We start from the raw sequence: 15,577 nt of genomic DNA, 5'->3' as shown, positions 1-15,577 counted from the left end.
TATCTCTTGATTAGAAAGGATTGAACCGATATTCTGGGTGAGGAAGAGAAAATGCCTAACTGCAAGCCTGCCATAACAACAGGGGGCATGCATTTCACCCATGGAAAAGAAAAGAGGACAGGGTTCATAAGAGGGCTGAGCTTTTGTACAAGATGGATATCTTTCAGGAATGTACTTTAGAAAGTAAATTCTAATAAAGTTTGGAAGGTACAGCAAAGAACAAGGTCATGTGTTTAAGAACTTAGAAAAATTTCTTCCTTAAGCTTATGTCCATCACTTAAAATGAAAAAGGAAGAGAGAAGCTCAGTGTATTGGTTGCTGTATGACTGTGAACAACCAGTGATGTAACAGATGAGAAAAAAGAACACGCAATCCTAAATGAATTTTAAAAGGTGTTTCTGATAAAAATAGGGAGATATTAATGCCATTTCAAAAGGTATCTTTGAGACCTCATCAGGAATAGTGGAGATATGCAATCCACCTAATTTCTGGTGCCTTATTAGTATATTAGAAATGTACTCCATATAGCTTCTGTTGAAAGATTCAGGGTTCTAGTACGGATGCCCTGAGTTTCCATGGAGTGAAGGCATCTCACTGTTTTGACTATTGCTGATAGCTTAGCACATTTGCTATATGCCTATGGTGAGGTTGTGTAAATTCTATATACATTTTTATGATATACAAGTCCAAGAAGGTTTCATTCAGACTAGGTGCATAGGCTGAAAGGTTGTGATTGCTCTATGCAATTCGGGTCGAGAAGCAAACTTTTATGCTTCTTAAGAACAGTTTTAAGTATGGTCGCATGTAGCTAAGCTAGACATGAATGAACTGTGGAAAAGAAAGCTTTTCACTATGCAGAGAAAAGAGTTTCTGGAACACTGTTCTAGTAGAAGTAGTGGAAGCAAGAGCCACCTCTCCCACACACTGCTTACTTAAAGATAAAGCTTGACCACCTTTGAAAAGGACTTACCTGACATGAATTACAATAACAAAAATATTAAAAACTCAGGAAGTCTCTTCTAGTCCTATAGTATTGTGGGATTTTTTTTTTGTTGCTGTTTTTTTAAAAAAGGTAAGGAGTGATTGAAGCCAATAGCAGAATTCTAGGGAACAGAATAGTGTGCCAATTTTTCACTAGGTCCGTTACACCATATCAACAGATTCATTTTAAAAGGATTTTAATGCTGCCTTAAAATTATAGCATGCACATGAAATGCCTTAAAGGACATGACAGTTGATTATTTTTTCAAAAGTCAACTTTATTTTCTGTATATTTATGGCCTGTTTCATGAACAGAAAGCACTGAAGATTAGATAATAACTGGCATTTAGTAAAATACAGATGACATCCTAAATTCACAATATTTCATCTATTTAAATTCACTTTCAGTATATGACCATTTTGGATACTTTAATTCTCACTTGTTAGATTACAACGAAAGATAGTGATTTCTATGAGCATAGTCTAAGTAGCTGTAGCTTTCACATCATTTTATATAGTCTGGATTTTTTCAAGCTATAAGATACAAAAATGTATTCACTTCATAATTATCAGTAAGACAGAAGAAATACCACTGAATTCATAAATATGGACATTTTTAATTGGAAGGCATTCATTCTAAAATGATTTTGTTTTTCTCAGCAATAAATACACTGAAACAAGAGGCAGAATTTATTTTTAAAAAACCCAAACCAACGTTTTAAATATCTTTTCTTCCAAAAATACCTACTTTCATAATGTTTTAGAGTATTTATAGTGCTGAGGTGATTGTCTCACGGTGCCTGAAAATAAAGTGAATTGGTCTAACAGCCCACTTATGAGATCATTATTATTGCAACCATTTTAGGGCCTCGCGTATAATATGACCCCATAAGTCTCAGAGCCAAGATTAAGTGAGGGGGCTCTTTTCCACATTGAGAAAAGTCATACTAACTTAGCATCTTGCAAAATAGTTTAGTCTAGGAAAATGTTTGTTTTGGGTGGGGAATACTTGTATAAAGTTTTTGAGTGAGTATTTAATCATTGTAATTTGACTGGGTGGTACAGTTTGTATTGTAATACTCCAACCATACCTCTAGAAACAAATGATTATGACTTTGTGTATGATTCTTTAGAATATTTATAGTTAACGAATGTAAGTGCTATTGCATCAGCCTTAATCTTTGTAATTAATGATGTCCTAAAATACATCCAGAGATAATATTGTATCAATAGCTGTTAAGACTGATTTCCTAACCTTCTTGGGTTTTGGTAACATTGTCAAGGTAAATTGAAATAATAAAACCTGACAATTGTGTATAGTGCTTGGACTGTCAATATAAAATATTTATCAGATTTCTTTTTATATATTGGATCTTTTTATTTTTTTGACTATAAGTATAGTAAGAGAGAAGTTACTAGAAGGACTTTTGGAAAGGCTTGACTACAGTAATGGTATCATGTTTAAAATAAATTCTAGTGCAATGAAGACCCACAAAAAAGATTTGAGAATGCCTTTATTATGTGTGGAATTGCTTAGCTTTTTTAAGTGAAAACCCTAAATAATTTTAGTTATAGCAGAATCGGACCTCTTCTTTTAGTTAAGGTAGGAGCTAATGTATCAGAGATGTTGATGCACCCCATCATTTACACAGAAATTATTTCTCAATTAAACCTCTGTGAATGTCAAAGAGTTTAGGAGGAACTCATAAACAGAATCCTATTTCAGGGAAGAATCCTTGTTATTTAAGTCACTTTTTTCCTCTGTGAAACTGCCAACAGGCATTCTAAAAAGGTTTTGAAAACCTTTGTTTTACCTGGCAGATCATTTCATATTTTCCTTGTTTTTTCCTTGGAGAGTAAACATCATTAGCATACAGCCTGTAGAATGGTGCAACAAAAATGGTACAAGAAGTTGTTCTTCCTATTTTAGCTCTGGGAGACTTAGTGTTGTGATTTTCATTTCATTACATACCAACTTTGTTAGTGTTATTATTAATTATTAATTTAAAATGTGATTTACATAAGAAGGGTATCCTTTATAGAATCATAATTAGCATGCTTTCTCTCTTTGAGAAAAAAAAATGAACTGTTGTTTTTGACAAATACTGGTCTAGACACTTGGCTTGACTAGCAGTCCATGATCAAAACTGTTATTTTTAAACTTAAAATGCATTAGATTACATCCTCAGTATTGATCTCATTGTTAGGATGAAACTTTTATTTTTCGTACTTTTAATATTTTATTATTCTTACTATTGTAGTTATGAAAGCTTTGTGTTAGAGATTTGGGTCTTCTTGTATTAATAACTGTACAAAATTTTAATGTGAATCAGATTTCCAGAGAGCGTACAGTGCATTCTGGCAACACTAGCAGAGTGCAAGAAGGGAAAAAGAACTGCAGACACACACAGAGACATGCATCATTGACATACCCATTGAAGTGGGACTGAACAGCAGGCAGCAAGTTTATACTCATACATCTTTGAGCGTATTTCATGCCCAACTGTGTGAGCACAAGGTATAGGTATACATTATTTACACTTTTCAGGGAATACCAAAATCCATTGGCTCAAGTTTTTAATAATATTGGGTAAAGGAGAAGGAGATATGATCCGTACAGATCCCAAGACATCTCTGCTCTTTCATCATCCCTCCAGCTCTTCTAGTTCATCTTTTGTGTTTTATGGCTGCAGAGTTGCCTCTTAGCTACAGTTATAAGTGCTGAGGGTTCACAGGATCTAATTGTTCCCTTGCAGTTCGAGGAGTAAAAGACATGAAATTAAGCTAAAAGGGTGATGTAGGTCTTCAAGTAATATATAGCCAAGCTCTGGAACAGATCTGTGCTGCAAGATGTTATGGGTGCTAAACATTTAAGTTGGCTCAAAAATCTAGTGAACAAATTAATGGAAGAAAAATCCATCCATAGAAAATACAAATTGCTCATTTTCATAGTCTCTAAAGCGCAAAATGCTGGGATGTGGGGAGTGGCCTGGGAAAGCATCACTACGTCCGTACGCCACCGTGCTCATTTACTCTTCTCTGGGCACTGAGTTTGACCACTGTTAGAGGTAGCCCAGCAGGCTAAATGATCATTTGCTCTAATTCAGTGTGTCATTCTTCTGTCTTTCCAAGCAACATCTAGAAAACAACATATTTTCCTTCTGAAGACTCGCTTTTGGCCATTCAAGGGAACTTGACTTTCCTCCAAGAAAAGTCTGCTTCTACCAGCAGACTTCAAAGTTTACAAATCATAGTCCATTAGACTTCTCACAACTGTTTCTAGTCATGCTTTGAAGAAGAAAACCTCTACAAATATCTAACCTTTCCCAGTCCAACCTCTTAAGGAACTCTTCTCTTTGTGACACAGCACTGACATCAGGATGATGTAGTGTGCAGTTTGCTAGCCATAATTACTCTGCATGCTGGAAAGATTGGATTAATCTGATTAAGCTCAAGGAAAATAGTTGGGTCCTCAAGCAATTTCAAGCTACCTAGCCACTTTCTAACACCACAGTGTCAATCCGATGGTCGACGTGTTGTGATTTGAAAGGGATCCAAAAGGGACCTTCCAAAAGGGAGAGGACGTACCTGACTTGCATTGGGAGCAGCTGTCTGGCTCTTCCATGAGTTTGTAGCTACGTTACTACTTTGACCATGCAGGCAATGAAGGCCAGATCTTTAGATTCCTGGTCCTAGATACAAGACTGCAATGTCTCTCCCATTATATGGGAAAAGGATATTGCAAATTTTATGTCTTCGGTTCCCATTCAAATAAGCCACAGTCAATAAAAAGGAGAAAGAGAAAGTGTGGTGACCTTCTGTAAAAGTGAGGAGAGCATTTAAAAAAAACTCAACACAATTTTTAAAGTTGTCTTTCTATCCCCCTCTTTCTTTGATAAGAGCGTGTATCATTGTGAAAAAATACGAAGGGAACTGAAGACCTCATCAGGAAGAATGGCTGCTTTTATAACTCCAGTGCAAAAGTATGCGTACGCAAACTCCAAAGCAATTGCTTTGAAGAATTTACTCAGTTTTAAAATAACAGTACAACTTTGCATTTGGAATGAGGATGTGCAAGCAAATTGATGTATGTATCATGTTTTTTAATCTAACATTAAAAGATTCTCGATATGTTATCCAGCATGTTATCCAGCTTCTGCATGTTATTATAATGGTAGAATTAGTTTTAAATAAATTTTATGAGATCTTTGTCTCTTATTTTTTATTTGTTCTTTAGCAGAATCTTGGTTTCCAGTAATATTTAACATTAGGAGGTGGTTTTGTTCCAAAACCAGGTATTATGGGTGTACAAACCCAGGTTTAATGTGCATGAGCTGTTTAACTTTGTTCTTTCTTATTTTTTTCTGTAAGTGTATGTTTAATTGTTTTGCACAGTATCTAGAGGTATAAATATTAGTTGAAATGTCTGTCTGGTTGGATAGGACTCCAGCAAGCAGTGGATGCTTGCACTTCCTTCTGCTACATCAGCACAGAGAGTTTGTGAGTCACTTGACTCCACTTTGGGGGTGTTTCTTGGTGTGCTTTATACCATGCTCTGTATTTATACCATGATGCAGTATCTCATCCAGTCAACCTATAAAATAATGTGAAAATACAGAATTCATTTTATTTATTTTTAGCCTGGAGAAGCTAAATTTTTGGTGGGAGAATGCAATAGGAAGAAACTTCCCAGTCCAGAATCCTGCTAAGTCACCTACTAGGAAGTACCAGACATCTATATCAAAATAAATGATTCCCAGGAGTTATGTGATGTGGCTTCTGCTTCACAATGTAGAATGTCTCTCTTTTACAAAATCTTGGGTTTTGTAGTAGAGGAAAATGATAGATTACAATTAAGTTAAATACACACACTTTTAATATAGAAAATTCTCAAAATCATTTGGCTAATTCTTTGCCCATTTTCATTTCTGATGACAGCTTACAGTGGGCCTACATCATGTCCAGGCTGGTTGTCATTTTTCTCTGCTGCAGTTCCTGATTTTGCTGACAGTTAAGATCCCCACTTGTTTGTGCTGTTAGGCAAGAACTGGAAAAGCAGTGTCAACTCTGGTTGATGTGACAGCTTCAGGCTGATGCCGTGCTCTTTGCTACACTGAAAGAATCATCGCAAAGTACAACATTATCTCTATTTTCTCTTTTATGTAAAAACTTTTATACGCTTTTTGGTAGCCACCAGAGGAGCTGGTATTCCATGTGACAAAGCTACTGCGACTGGGCAACGATTCAGTGTGAGAATAGCTGTGGGATTGTTCAAACCTGGCCCTCCAGTTTATAACTGGACTTTATTTCGGTGATAACCATTTTAGGTGTACCACGGTATTTGATCATGGGTCCCAGGCCAAAAGGGTACCCAATCCTAAATCTTTGTTCTGCAGCACAGAAGAGTCTCCTCTGCTTTTAGTAAAAACATCAGTTTAAAGGTTGTTGACAACACCCTAGATAGCACACAGGCTCTGCAATGGGTTGTTATTTTTCTTGTGGAGGCTATGGGAAGAAGAGCCGTGGGTTCCATGTTTGTGCTTCTGATTATTCACTGAATACGAATTTAGCATTAACATTAGTATTTAGCATTTTGCATTTGGCATTATCCTTCACAATCATCACTGTATCAGGCATATATGATGTATTCAGTTATTTCCCACGTGTGCTGCTTTTTCCTCATCTTTCTCTCGGTTTGAATGAGGTTATCGTTACAGAATGGGGTTTAATGACAGTCAGAATGCATAGGAAGAGAGTCAATGTATTAAATTACTCAATTATTTCTTGTTTATATATCAAAAAAGGAGCAGCATACATGTAGGAAGAATGTTTCATTAGTGTGAACTGGCATTTTGAATTATCAGTCAACTGTTGTTGTTCTTTTTGTGCTGCTGGTAGAAAACGTGGAGTTTTCTAAAAAGTAGAAAGCACTGAATTTGAAAGAGTAAAGTGGTGACCATTCAGTCTTATTTTGCTAAGAGCGTAAGAATTTCACTGGCAGACTTTTGTTGTACTGTGTGTTGACTGCACATATTTTTAATGTGCTTCACAGGAGGTGTATCTAGAGCAATAAGCTGTAAAATGTCGAGTTGCTATGCCTTCCCTAGGAAATGCTCATTGTTAGCGGAAACAGAGTAACAAAAACTAAAAAGAAAAAAAGCATTTTAGCCTCTATATGTTATCTCTGATGAATATAAATTGTCCAACCCAAAAGCTTTTTTTTATGGGTTCATGTAAATTCAGAACAAACATGCAAAGAGAGCGAAACAAAAACTTGATGAGATGGGTTAGTATGTTTACGTGACTTGGTGGCATATTCAGATTATGTGGTGTGATTTGTTCTGCAGCTGCTTCAAATTAAGAACAGGTGTAGAAGGCAGATTATGCAAATACTCATATTAATGTAATTGTCAAATTGGTGTGTTTATCATTGTGCCTTTAAAGAGTAGACCATACTCTTATTTTACATGTAAATTAGCTTTATTCTTGAGAGCTGCTATTGGATAATGAGCTTATAAATGAGAAATTTCTAGCATATGGTGAACATTTCTAAAATGTGACATTTTCTTGTGTAGCAATCTATTTTATATATATTGTATAAACATAATCTGCTTTGTCTTCTTTAGAAAAATATAGCTATGATGCAGTTTGAAAATCTAGCTCGTTGGATTAATGAACTCGTATTTCTTTCATTTGTCTTTTTGAGTTCATCTAACCCTTTAGTAGGACAAATTTTGATGTCCTTCAGCTGTTTACTGTATATTTACAAACCTTCATAGACTTTATTTGCTTTAAATCTTGAAGAAGTACACATTGGAGGGAAAATGTGTTTGTTTAAAATTGATTTTTTACTTTCTAAGACATAGTCTATTTAAACAATCATAAACTGGGTATCTGAGTTAAATATATATTTTTAAACATTGTTTACCTGGTGTTGCTAGTACGCATAGACATATTAATGATTGGCTGAGCTTTGTGATAGTTTTAGATCAGAGAGATTTGGTATCAAAGGATGTCCAAAATTAAAAAATGATGGGAACTTTTTATTTTCTTCAATTCTAAAAGTGATTTATTAATATGGACCTCATTAACAAAAGTTGCCCGGTATAAAAAATCGCAGAGCACTGTGATTCTATGTTTTAGTGCCTTTTCTTACTTACATCATTTGCACATGACCTTGATTAATAATAATTTAAAATCTGTTAAAAGAAAATACTAGGTACTAGCTTTTTATACATATATGTATGTATGCATATACGGCCCGATTTTATATATGCTGTCGATGAGGCAGGTTGAATATTTGAAACTGAGCTTTATGCACTGTGTGGGATGCTTTGTGCTGGGAATCTGGGCCAAACAGCTGAGAAAATCTCTGCTCCTCAGGAGGCAGAAGCTGAGGGCACTGGCTGCCAACAGCTGGCTACAGGGCAAACAAGATTAGAACAAGGTCTTTCTGCTTTTCTGCTTCTTGTGGCCATGGCACAGGTGGACTGTACTATTTATTTTCAAGAAGAAAAAGAAAATCCTGTTTTGCTTTTGGATACGTTCCAGAAAAGAAGCAAAAACTATAGTTATTGGGCTTGGTCTAGCACCCAGCAGCATCAAATTTCTTCCTGTTCTTTATCCTGAAAACTCAACGGGTAACTCCATGAGAACAACCTAAAAGACGTGAGCAAGAGGTTTAAAGAAGACAGCTATTAATTCGTTAGAGTTATTTCTCTAAATCACTCTTCAAAAAGGAACAGAGGGAGAACAGCTTCATTTTTAAGAGGTAGCTTCATCCTTTAGCAAATTATTTAAGATTGTATTGATTCTACGGTGCTTATCTTAACTGGTGTTTGCTTTACAGCCTGTTAGCTACCTATAAAATCTTTCATTCAGTTATTAGCACACTCTTAATGGAATGAAAACTATTTAAGAAAGAAAAGAGTGGCACGAACTTCATGATGTCAGTTGAAGATGATAAAGCTTTTCTTTAGGGTTAGCCTGACGCTATCACTTTACAGTACAACCATCAATCAGATAAAACGGCAATCTCTTTTTCTAATCAATTTTAATTACATGCATCATTTCAGTAGGATGTTATTGTGGGGTTAATTATCTTTGCATTTAGAAAAATTTTTACTTCCACTTGACTAGTTGTTTTTGGAGATGTTTGCAAGCAGAAATGTCAGTCAAAGCTATACAATATAGGTACCTTCCAGTATCATTTAGAACTCACTCTAGTAATGCTTTCTATGTCAAATAAATTAGATGCAACATGGACATTGTTACACAAAGAAGGTGCATGTATTGGAGAACCGTGTGATTCCATCACCTTACCAACAGTGCTTTAAAACAGCTAGGAATCTGGCCCAAGCTATCTTGGCTCTATTAAATTTCTCACAGACATCTATGGGAAGTATTTTGAGGCTAGGAAAAAAAAAAAAAAGGCCTGAAAAATGAGCAAATAAGAGCAAATAAAAAGACAAAAAATGCCTTCCAGTCACACTTATCACTGATCCCTTTTTAACACTTTTTGTACTGTGTAATTGACACTTACGTGCAGTTACTTCTTAATTTTTTGGTAATTACTTTGGACTAATAATTACTTTTACATTATTTTGTTAAGTGTATGGCTCTTCTGACCACAAGCTTTGGAATATAATTAAGGAATTTGAACAGATGAGTTTGTAATAAGCCTTTTTGAGTTTTTCATGGAATAAGAGACTATTTTGCTCCAATGCCTTGGTCTTCTTCCACAGGATGTTCCAGAGGTGGATGGATTACAGCTGTATATATGCCTTCGCACTCTAGTTTTGTTGCCTAACCTTCTGGGAGCAAGCCTGAATAACCAACCTCACTTCTGCTATTATAGGGGGAGTTAATTTGGTTATTAAAATAGGACAGGCAGAATTGTTGCATATTTGTGTCCCCATTTCGCTCTATAAGGCAGCTGTGAACTTGATATTAAAGATACTGATTTCAAATAAAAGGATTTTTTAACTTCAAATAAATATTAAAAAAAAAACCAAAACAAAACAAAACAACCAAAACAACTACTTCAGTAGTGTTTATTATCTTTAATATATACACATTTAAAGGCAGCATTTGTATGTGGAGTACCAGCAATTTCCTGGGCCATGCAGAAAATCAGTAATAGTAATAGGACTGGATCTGAGCATGCTTGCATCTCATTTATACCATAGTAGTCCCCCAAGTCAGGACAGTTGCTGTTCACATGCACAGGCCATGATGTATGTTTTCTCTTGGATAGAAATTTTGGTTTGGGGAGTGGAGGAGGTTTTGCTTTTTGAGATTGACATTAGCTGGAGATAGGGCATAAATTGAGGTGCACAGACACTGGTAGTTGCACCAGTTTTTCTATTAACATTTAATTAATCTTGCTCACACACACAGAATTAAATCAGTCACTGAGTTGGAGTCAGGAAGAATCTGATGTCCAGCTTAGACTGGCAAGGGTGCTTTGGGGTCTTGTGTTCTCTTCTGCAGTCGAAAATAGTCCACCTACTCATGTAACCTATAAATACTACTAACTACTAAACAGGTTCTCTGATATTGCTGAGAGTAACCTCTAGCAAAAGAGACATTAGTAACTCTTTTGATTACTCTTGCCCTCTTCTTGTAGTCTATTGTAGCTGTGGTCCTCGATGAAAGTCTATCAGTTGTAATAGTGTCTTAGGAAATGTGAAATGGACATTTTATGGACCCTTCTGCAGTATAGCTTTATTGTCTTGAATTAGGGAACTAGACCCCACAACAGCATTGATGTAACATTCCTGAAAGAGAATTAAATTTTGAATGCTTGAAAAATGAACTGTAGGCATATATAATTGATTAAAATTACAACAAAAGATGTAAAGTCAGACAACTTATTATATACTTTTTATTGAGCAGTCATTATGCCTTATGGAAGTCTACTGATTATAAGATGTGCAGCATGCATTCGTATCTATAGATACATATGAACAGATTTTATTTCTTTCTGGAATGACAACATAGGTGTTATCACTTTCCTTAGTGTTTATTTTCTTTAGCAACTCAGAAAATAAGATTAATGATTTTGTTTATGTGGGAGATGCTGTTTTCATTCAGGTCAAGGCTTTTCCTGTGCCTATATTCAGTTAAGATCTCCACTTTGTGTCTTATTAAGGGGTCACTATCTTGTAATCCTTTTATCTTCTTGTGATAGAGTTATTTGCATTGCTACTCTTTCTCAGTAAAGGAGAAAAAAAAAATTTAAAAAAGCAATCTGTGTCTGCCAAACCTCAGGCCACTGTCACCCCAGGCGTTAGTCAGCAAAATAGCTTGTATAGCAAATGGCTGTTGTCCATCTTCTCTTCTCTGCTCAACAGCAGGAGCTCTAAATCAAGAAATTTGAAATTGTTATTACAAATCAGTGTGCTATGCAACGTTGTCTACAATTCACTGGCTAAGCTGAACCATCTATTGTGTTACCTTGTAAAGGATATGGTTGATGTTACAGTACAAAATGTTGCTATTTCGGGAACTTCAAAGTTGTATGTAGAATCACAGATTTGTTCTTTAAAATGTACTTTCTCTAAAGAAAGCATGTTTCTTTATTCCCTTTTTTTTCCATTCAAAAGTCTAATTTTAGGGCCAGACTTTCAGTTGAGTTGAGCACCCAGGACTCCATTGACGTCAGCGTAAGCTGCAGCAGCTCAACACCTCTACAAATAAAACTCTTAAATTCAGAGCTTCAAACTAGTCTAAACAAAAGCTATTTTTCTGCATAGACTTAATCAGATTTTGTTCTTACTTATCAGGAGTTATTTGTCTTTTCCTAGATGAGCAACTAAGATTTTTTTTTCCTTTTTTTTTCATTTATGTTGTATACTGTGAATTAAGTAACAATTTTTGAAGAGGCCGGTGGATACTTTGCCAAATCGCTCTAAAATTGTATGGCGTGTTTTGATTTTAACCAAAGTTACAGCTGTAGAGCTGTAAAGCAGTCAGTTTCCTTTATTATGACTAGTTCTACAACTTGTACTGTTTTAAATTGCCTGCAATTAGCATATTTCAACCTTATTTTTAGGTTTAAATTGCAGTGTGAGAATGTACTCTCCTCTTAGCTAATTAGTGCTATCAAGGAACAGTAGGTTACCTCATTAGTACCATGTGCATTTAATTAAAGAAGAGAAAATTGGAGTTAACCTCATAGTTAATATTTTCACAGAGTGCTACAATGCCAACACCTTCAATTGGAGTCACACCCCTGTGTATCTAATTATTCACTGGTGCCAAATAAGGTTAGCAAGGATATCACCATACTGTTGACAAAATAATTTAGATGGAAATCTGTTTGCTGGTTTCTGATGTGAATTTCCAGTTAGAGCAGATTATTTTTATTTGAATACTTTAGAGTCACAGGATATTTTTATCAACTTCTTACCCTCTTTTTATGTTCCTACCCAAACCTAGGAAAGGCCAAGAATGCATGAGGCACTTAATCTCAGGCAAGCTGTCTGTGATCCTCATCCTTACCTGGCAGGTGTCATAGCAATCTGGATATAACCGTTTTATTTTGGCTACCGGTATTGTTGAAGCCAGTACTGTTATATTGTACCCATGGAAAGAACTATACACAAATAGGTCCAGAATACAGGTACCTTCCCTTTGTAAATGTGCTCAGAATTTCTTATGGCTCGCTTTGCTTTAGAATTTTCTTTTCCACCATGCATGGGGAAAGTGGGAGAATGCTGCTTCATATACTTCTAGAGGGCATGATCTAATATAGAGATAAGCGCCTTCAGCTCCTTCAGGTTTCAGTGAAGTTGATTGTGATTGTTGTTTCCAATCTAGGCACTGCAATTTGTGTCTATTTACCTACAGAACAGTATTTTTTTTAATATATAGGATACTTAAAAGAAGAAAAACAAGGAAACTATTTTTTTGTCATTAATCTATGATATTGGTGGTCAAGCCTACAGTTTCCAGTCTGTAATAACATGAGGTAAATCTCTGTATATGAGTTTTGTATTTCAGTTTTGTATTAGAACAGCAGCATGGTGCGTTGGATGCCCAGAACCCAGTTTGCTCACAGCATCCGTGTACTGTTGATTTTACAAGCTCTTGAGATATACTTAATTTTAAACATATGAATATTCCCATTACTGATGTAAAAGGGACTTAAGTTTATGTCCTGGAATGTTTTGTCAAGTAAAAGTAATCTTATTTTTCACTTAGCTTGTCTAGAGCTGAATGGCTCAGCACTCACAGAGTCAGGTACACTCTAAGTGAATTTATTTTCTGAATTTTGTTGGCCAGTGCTATTAATAAGACAAATAATTTTGAACAAGCCATCTATAATCTCTGTGGCTCAGTTTTCCCATCTGTAAAATGGAAATGCCAATACTTCATGCATGAAGATGATTTAAGTGCAAATTAATTACTTTTTTGCACAATACTTGAGCACAATACCGCTTTGTACCAGAGTATTTTGGTGCCGGATCAACTTTGCATGAAGTATACTTAATGATTAGATCTGTGGGATCATAACTGAATCCTTGAAGGAGGGGGGGGGGTTAATTTATTTACAGAAATCTTCATGCTAAATCAAGCACTTTCTTGTCTGCTCTTTTAGGTTACTTTGCTCAGGTGCTTACATTGGCATATGGGTGCTTTAAATAGTCGCTTTACAAGCTTACTTATAACCAACCACTTTGACATTTAGCACTACTGTTCAAATGAAAATAACGGCTGACCTTTTTAAGTTTGGGGTTTTTTTACATTGAAGTAGACAAGACGCTCTTCAAACATTGTGCAATTCCCATATTAGCTTTACAAATTGCTGATCCTTCAGGTTCTACAGTAAGTTGAAAGGAATCCATTGGATTGAATGGCAGGGTGGAACTCTGAAGTCAGTCACTTTGACAGTTGGATAAAATTTCCATGTGAAAATAACTGACCTCAGTATTCACTTACCTAACTAGTACTTGTGTTTTATATATAGCTGCTAGAAAAATGTTGAATTATAAAATAGACCCATTTATCATTTTTTGCTTGTCTAAATAGAAGTGGGTTGTTGTTTGGGTTTTTTTTATACGATACCCCCTTTAACTGTAAAGGTGCATTTGAAAACAAATAAAGCAACTTTGTTTTCTAAGTTAGGACCTGTAAGGGAGACTTCAGGTTATAAAAGAGGAAAAAAAAATGTAGAAATAAAAAAAGAATGAGTTTTCAGTCCTCCATATGTGTTTGAAGAAAACTATGTGAGAACGTGCAATCTATGCAAGTCTGTGGTCTGACTTCAACCTTTTTTTATGTGTAATGTGATGTGAAATAGGGACTGGTTTCATTTGTGCTGGAGAAAAACTACAGCTCAGATTACAGCCCTTGGTGGTATCATCATCATCTCTTTGAAAGATCTCACCCAGCTCTATCAAGAATAACCAGGTAATAAAGACAAGGTCTACATCGTGAGTAGGCAATGACTTGGGTTGGTTTTGGTTTAGTACTTCTGAGTCTCAGCAAATCTAGTGGCTGGATCTTCTTATAAACATCCGTACAAATATGTAAAGCACAGATCAAACTAATAAGGATATAATTTTATATACTCATTTCCAAAGCCTGGATCTGTGTAAAAAAACATCTTAAGCAGAACTTTCAGCTGGACAACTTTTCAAGAGAATCCAAGTCATTTATTGTAGCATCTTGGATGGACTGCTACCAGTTTGGTGTTCCCTATCTGTGAAAATATTGGGTAGAGTTAGGGCTTTTATGGGTTAATCATCACCTTTAAGTGAAAAAAAAAAAAGATACTTTGAGCAAATTTTCTATATGTAATACAATTTCATACAAATTCCTCTTCTAATATTCCTATTAATTAAAATTAGTTGCTAAATTCTTTAAGTTATTGCCTAGCCTGGCAATCTTTTTATCTTTTCAGTGGTCCCTAAAGAACACAATAGTAGGGCCACACTTTTTTCTTCTTTTTTTTTTTTTTTTTTATTCCTATATCTCCTGTTATTCAAATTTGGGTTTTTGGTCATGTGGTATTCCAGGGAATGCATTATTTATTTTACTGGACTTGGTCACTTTGGCACAGTTAGAACTGACAGAATATAAAGTAAACAACTTCTGTTTTTCCAGGGAAAATGACCGATAAGCAGGGGGAAAACATTTATGATTTGGTCAATATTCTTCATTGGCATATTAAAGAGATGAGAAAGAAGTATTACAAGATAAAAATAACACGAGCACTATGTTTATATAAAATATACTATATGTCAGCTTGGATGAGGAAAGTGCATACAATGTAACTGTAAAATTATGATTTCTTCTGTGTTTTGTTCTGACTCCTTGTGTTCCTGCAGAGGTGTGGATGTCTCTTCCTCTTGAATTTTCTTTGCTATATTAAGTTTCTTAAAAGGAAAATTTTTTTTTCAAAAATCACTCTCCACTTCTACAAAATTTAATTTACAATTGCATAAAGGAAATTACTGTAGTTTAGGCAGCCAAGCATTTCAGCAGATCCCTAGAAATGTACAAAGGAAAGAATGATTATCAGTCTTGAATTGTGGATTAAGAGGATCATACTACACAGAGTACTGTCTAAAAGTAGCAATTTAATAGA

At 35.3% G+C, this 15,577-nt stretch overlaps 1 protein-coding gene across 15 annotated transcripts in view; it reads left to right on the top strand.

Annotated features, from left to right (window-relative positions):
• Window positions 1-15,577, top strand: part of FOXP2 (forkhead box P2) — a 192,548-nt gene that overhangs the window by 76,983 nt on the left and 99,988 nt on the right. The window lies entirely within an intron of this gene.

This window comes from Haliaeetus leucocephalus, unplaced genomic scaffold, assembly GCF_000737465.1.
Source record: "Haliaeetus leucocephalus isolate CR32 unplaced genomic scaffold, Haliaeetus_leucocephalus-4.0 Scaffold406, whole genome shotgun sequence".
Lineage (NCBI taxonomy): Eukaryota > Metazoa > Chordata > Aves > Accipitriformes > Accipitridae > Haliaeetus > Haliaeetus leucocephalus.
Note: the sequence above shows the minus strand (reverse complement) of the source record. Positions and strands in the feature narration are given on the sequence as shown.